The sequence below is a fragment of the Moschus berezovskii genome, chromosome 17 (genome assembly GCF_049115385.1).
Source record: "Moschus berezovskii isolate FMDL1 chromosome 17, NW_MosBer_1.0, whole genome shotgun sequence".
In the NCBI taxonomy this organism is placed as follows: domain Eukaryota; kingdom Metazoa; phylum Chordata; class Mammalia; order Artiodactyla; family Moschidae; genus Moschus; species Moschus berezovskii.
In genome coordinates, this window is record NC_142476.1 from 51,845,534 (window position 1) to 51,851,533 (window position 6,000).

General features: G+C 42.1%; 1 long non-coding RNA gene across 1 annotated transcript in view; it reads right to left on the minus strand.

The window, feature by feature from the left end:
* The window catches only part of LOC148775154 (uncharacterized), a 63,381-nt gene extending 60,737 nt beyond the window's left edge, over positions 1-2,644 (minus strand). The window contains exon 1 of the long non-coding RNA XR_016039477.1: positions 2,585-2,644. This is a non-coding gene — a long non-coding RNA (uncharacterized LOC148775154). The remainder of the gene's footprint in view (positions 1-2,584) is intronic.
* Between the last annotated feature and the right edge of the window lie 3,356 nt (positions 2,645-6,000).

Consider the following 6,000-nt stretch of genomic DNA (forward strand, 5'->3'; position numbering starts at 1 on the left):
AGGCTACAGTCCATGGGGTCACAAAGAGTCAGACACGACTGAGCAACTTCACTTTCTTTCACTGTAGTTATTAGAACCCAACTTGTACAGGAGACAGGGACCAAGACCATCTCCATGGAAAAGAAATGCAAAAAAGCAAAATGGCTGTCTGAGGAGGCCTTACAAATAGCTGTGAGAAGAAGAGAAGCGAAAAGCAAAGGAGAAAAGGAAAGATAGAAGCATCTGAATGCAGAGTTCCAAAGAATAGCAAGGAGAGATAAGAAAGCCTTCCTCAGTGATCAATGCAAAGAAATAGAGGAAAACAACAGAATAGGAAAAACAAGAGATCTCTTCAAGAAAATTAGAGATTCCAAGAGAACATTTCATGCAATGATGGGCTCGATAAAGGACAGAAATGGTATGGACCTAACAGAAGCAGAAGATATTAAGAAGAGGTGGCAAGAATACACAGAAGAACTGTACAAAAAGGATCTTCACGACCAAGATAGTCACGATGGTGTGATCACTCACCTAGAGCCAGACATCTTGGAATGTGAAGTCAAGTGGGCCTTAGAAAATATCACTACGAACAAAGCTAGTGGAGGTAATGGAATTCCAGTTGAGCTATTTCAAATCTTGAAAGATGACACTGTGAAAGTGCTGCACTCAAAATGCCAGCAAATTTGGAAAACTCAGCAGTGGCCACAGGACTGGAAAAGGTCAGTCTTCATTCCAATCCCAAAGAAAGGGAATGCCAAAGAATGCTCAAACTACTGCACAATTGCACTCATCTCACACACTAGTAAAGTCATGCTCAAAATTCTCCAAGCCAGGCTTCAGCAGTATGTGAACCGTGAACTCCCAGATGTTCAAGCAGGTTTTAGAAAAGGCAGAGGCACCAGAGATCAAATTGCCAACATTCGCTGGATCATGGAGAAAGCAAGAGAGTTCCAGAAAAACATCTATTTCTGCTTCATTGACTATGCCAAAGCCTTTTACTGTGTGGATCACAATAAACTGTGGAAAATTCTGAAAGACATGGGAATAACAGACCACCTGACCTGCCACTTGAGAAACCTGTATGCAGGTCAGGAAGCAACAATCAGAACTGGACATGGAACAACAGACTGGTTCCAAATAGGAAAAGGAGTACGTCAAGGTTGTTTATTGTCACCCTGTTTATTTAACTTATATGCAGAGTACATCATGAGGAACGCTGGGCTGGAAGAAGCACAAGCTGGAATCAAGATTGCTGGGAGAAATATCAATAACCTCAGATATGCAGATGACACTACCCTTATGGCAGAAAGTGAAGAGGAACTCAAAAGCCTCTTGATGAAAGTGAAAGAGGAGAGTGAAAAGGTTGGCTTGAAGCTCAACATTCAGAAAACAAAGATCATGGCATCTGGTCCCATCACTTCATGGGAAATAGATGGAAAAACAGTGGAAACAGTGTCAGACTTTATTTTTTGGGGCTCCAAAATCACTGCGGATGCTGCTTGCAGCCATGAAATTAAAAGACGCTTACTCCTTGAAAGGAAAGTTATGACCAACCTTGATAGTATATTAAAAAGCAGAGACATTACTTTGCCAACCAAGGTCCATCTAGTCAAGGCTATGGTTTTTCCCGTGGTCATGTATGGATGTGAGAGTTGGACTGTGAAGAAAGCTGATTGCCGAAGAATTGATGCTTTTGAACTGTGGTGTTGGAGAAGACTCTTGAGAGTCCCTTGGACTTCAAGGAGATCCAACCAGTCCATTCTAAAGGAGATCAATCCTGGGTGTTCATTGGAAGGACTGATGCTAAAGCTGAAACTGCAATACTTTGGCCACCTCATGCGACGAGTTGACTCACTGGAAAAGACACTGATGCTGGGAAAGGTTGGAGGCGGGAGGAGAAGGGGATGACAGAGAATGAGATGGCTGGATGACATCACCAACTCTGTGGACATGAGTTTGAGTGAACTCCGGGAGTTGATGATGGACAGGGAAGCCTGGCATGCTGTGATCATGGGATCGCGGAGAGTCGGACACGACTGAGCGACTGAACTGAACTGAAACCTCTCAGTGTTGGTCAGTTTCTGCCCCTGGTTGTCTGTGTGTGTGAACCCCAAGAACTTTCTGCTAGAGCCATATCCAACAGAGGCCAAGTGCAGATGAAGAACCAGTGCACAAGACGAAGGTGTCAGGGCCACCAGGGGCACTGCCACTGCTGTGGACAAGCCCAGCTGGGGAGAGGTCCCTGTGGTGGTAAGCAAGGAACTGACCAGACCCCAGTTCTCTCTATTTTTACACAGTGTCAACCCTGAAGTTACTAGGCAATTTAAGTAGAATAACCTCTAGAGAAATTTTGGCTTCCTTACTGAGAAAATGTGTAGCAGTTCAAACAAATAGTTAAAGAGCAAAAAGATGTCTCATGTTTGAATAACAAGTTTGTTGAGCAATTCATTCCAATTAACTGAAGAGAAAGATGATAGGAAAATACTAAAGAGAGAAAGGAGAGCTTCAGAATGGAAGAAAGTGAACATGAAAAAGTAAGTGATTCATTTACATTAATTTTGGTTTTTCTGGGATTTCCCTGGAGGTCCAATGGTTAAGACTTCACCTTTCAATGCAAGGGGTGCGAGTTCAATTCCTGGTCACAGAGCTAAGATCCCACATGCCTGGCAGCCAAAAAAAAAAAACAAAAACAAAAAAAAATCAGAACATAAACAACAAAAGCAATATTGTAGCTAATTAAATAAAGATTTTAAAAATAGTCCATCAAAAAAAAAATCTTAAAAAAGAAATTTTTTTTTTCTTTAATCAATAACCCCCAGCCCTGCAGCAGTGCAAGCCAGGTAGGTTAGTTGGCCGGGACAACAGTCACTGAGAGGGATGGTTTTCTGTGATTCTCAAGTGATTCCACTTTAGAAATTCAGAGTCTAGAGAACAGAGCAGCATTTCTGCTCTGTGTATTGAGTCACGGCAGGGGTAAGAGGATACCCTTCCAGTGTGTACTTAAAACACTGTGGGGGTGTTTGATCTAACTTCTTACATAAACAGGATCTACATGTGAGAACATGTTCAAAGTGTGCACGTGGAGCTGCGCTAGAGACATAGCAGCAGGTGGGCAGCCAGCCAACCACTCACACGGGACTGGAACTGACAACGTTCTGAAGCCTGTGGGGCTCCTCGCAACCTCCTCCACTTGCTCAGCCCACTCAGACACAGATCTAATGAGGAGCCTCTCACCTGTGGGCTGCCCCTACGCAAACCCCAACTGCACATCTGATCTAATCTGCAGAGGCCTTTCATATAGAGAACACACTTGCTCAAACACCCCTCCCTCATGGGAAAATGGCATCTCTGCTCAACAGCACAGTTTTCTCTTGGGAACTTACAAATCATCTGCTCTCACTAAAACGATGGAATTATGGACTTGTTAAGAAAGCCAACTGCCATGTCTGTCTGTTCATCGAGTCAACTGTTTGACTCAATGGATCTATGAGTATTGCGATCACCCTGTTCTACCCCAGGCCCTCATCTGCCCATGATGGACAGCAATTTGAGTGTCTTTGACCTCCTCAATCCCTGAATTTTGTTGGCCCAGGCTCCAAACTCCCAACTCTTACCTTTCCCTGGTATCCCAGGGTTTCCTGTTCTACTGAATAGATACCAACCTCTCTCACTGCAGCCTTTATCCTTATGATCGGTACTCTGTTCAGCACACATTGACCACTTGGCAATGGGTCCTTGCTCCCACCAGAGCTAAGAGACCAGCCATTGGCAGCTGCAAGTCTTGCTACTGTGGCTTCTACTTCCAAACTCCTGTCATTAACAACTTATTATCCCAGCAGTTCAGAGTCAATCCTTAAAGAAGGCCTGGTATTTTAATTCACAGAGTTCTTTACCAAAGAACCAGGAACATGTTTCCCAACGTGCAGCCAGGATGCAGAGGCAGCACCATTTTGAGATCAATCCCAAAGTGATCGTCCTCAACACCCTTGGTAAATAGTGTCCCTTTGGGCTTCCCTGTTGGCTCAATGGTAAAGAATCTGCCTACAATGCAGAAGACCCAGGTTCAGTCCCCGGGTTGGGAAGATCCCCTGGAGAAGGGAATGGCTATCCATTTCTGTATTCTTGCCTAGAGAATTCAATGGATAGAGGAGCCTGGTGGGCTATAGTCCATGAGGTTGCAGAGTCAGACATGACTGAGTGATTAACACTTAATACTTAACATTGTCCCAGGCACTGTTCTAAGCCCTAGGGGTGAACAGAGGAATAAGACACTATCCTTGTCCTAAAAGAGTTCTCTGCTTCTGTGTTGCTCTTGCCTAAACATGGTAGGCATTCACGCCAAAAAGCAGGCTTCTTGAGCAAGCATGGTGTTATTGATGCTGTAGATTACAGCACAAAGTAAGGACAGTTCTTGGTAAACCATAATTGCTGGAAAGAACCAAGGAATTCCCCAGCTGGGATTAGGGGTAGCACCTTCTGAAGCCTTACTGTGGATTCTTTTGATTGAGTCTAAAGGAAAGGGAAAAACAGACTGTTCATTTGGTTATTTGGTTTTCCCTTCTAACAAGCTGCCAGATCATAACTTTCATGAAGCATTTGCTGTCCCAAGGCAACTATGCTTTCTGTGGAGCACCCTAGAAAGTGATAAATCTAACTGCAAACAAAATAAGAATCTCACGAAAAAAAAGCAAAAAAAAAAGCTAAAATAACCACATTGTATTAGCAAGCAAGTTTATAACCTAGAACAACAAAGCTTGAAAGCAAATCATTTATTAAGTTAATAACATGCAAAAGATTTAAAGCAGTTTAGTCCTGACAAGGCCCTGGGGTTCTTTGTTACAAAAAACACCTAGGTTCTTTAGAAATTTCCCAAGATCAACAACAGAACCAAGAAGAAAACCTCGCTTTTATCATTTATGCATATTATAAATCTGGGAAATACTAAAGGGTGAACTGGATCTAAAACCTTTCACATCTCTTCCTTCCTCCCATCTTCTAAAGATATAGGTCTTATAGAAATAAGCACGTTTGGAAGGATGTGGCTGTGGGTGGATTTGAGTAACCCTGAAGGTTTTGTTTGTTTTTCTGAAGGCATCTGAATATGCCAGTGTTTTCCTAAACTGAATGAGAATCAAGAAGAGCTGATTCATGTGAAGGCATGGCAAAAACCACCACAATATTGTAAAGTAATTAGCCTCCAATTAAAATAAATAAACTAATTTAAAAAATAAAAAAAGAAGAGCTATGAATATAGCTAGGGACAAAGAGGGTGGTACTGATCAATACTGGCAAGACAAACAGTTCTCAAGCCTATGAAATGTCCTTGAACTACTGGTCTTTGGAATTCAGCTACAGGTCACACTATTGTCCTACTTAGAACTTACCTACTGCTACTAAATGATTCTCCCTAGACAATATGGGCTCTCTGTTAGGTCATATCTAAGCTTCCCCTATTACGGTTTCTCTGTTCCCTCACCACAGGTTTCTTCCATTTAATACAGAACACCCTACCTTCTATTATAAGATAAAGGTCAGAGTCAAAACCAAAAAGTTTCACAAAAACAATAACCGCCTTGTTCCCCACAGCCTCTATCTACCCCATAACCTCCCCAAAGGGAAAAAATGCAAGAAGGGAGCTTGGTTTGAATGGAAATTGATTAAACTTTTTTTTTCCAGTTTCAACACTATTGAAAAAAAAAAAAAAAACTCTTGGTTTCTAGTGACCTTTCAAATACAGAATAATTAAATGCTGAAGTTGAAAAACTTCAACTTATAGGTGAAAAACCTAAATTTAAAAGTCACCTAACAATGCTGCCAACTCTTATTTATGGGGCCATCCAAGACTCTGAAAATGCAAAGATTTCTTGCCTGCTACTGATTTTGTCATACCTTGCCAGGGATGCTGATGCATTTTAAATAATGAAACAACTATAGCCAGATACCTGGATCTAAGATGAACAAAGTTCATACGTTACACACACACATACACAATCAGATTCTGCTGTCCACCCTTAGGGATAA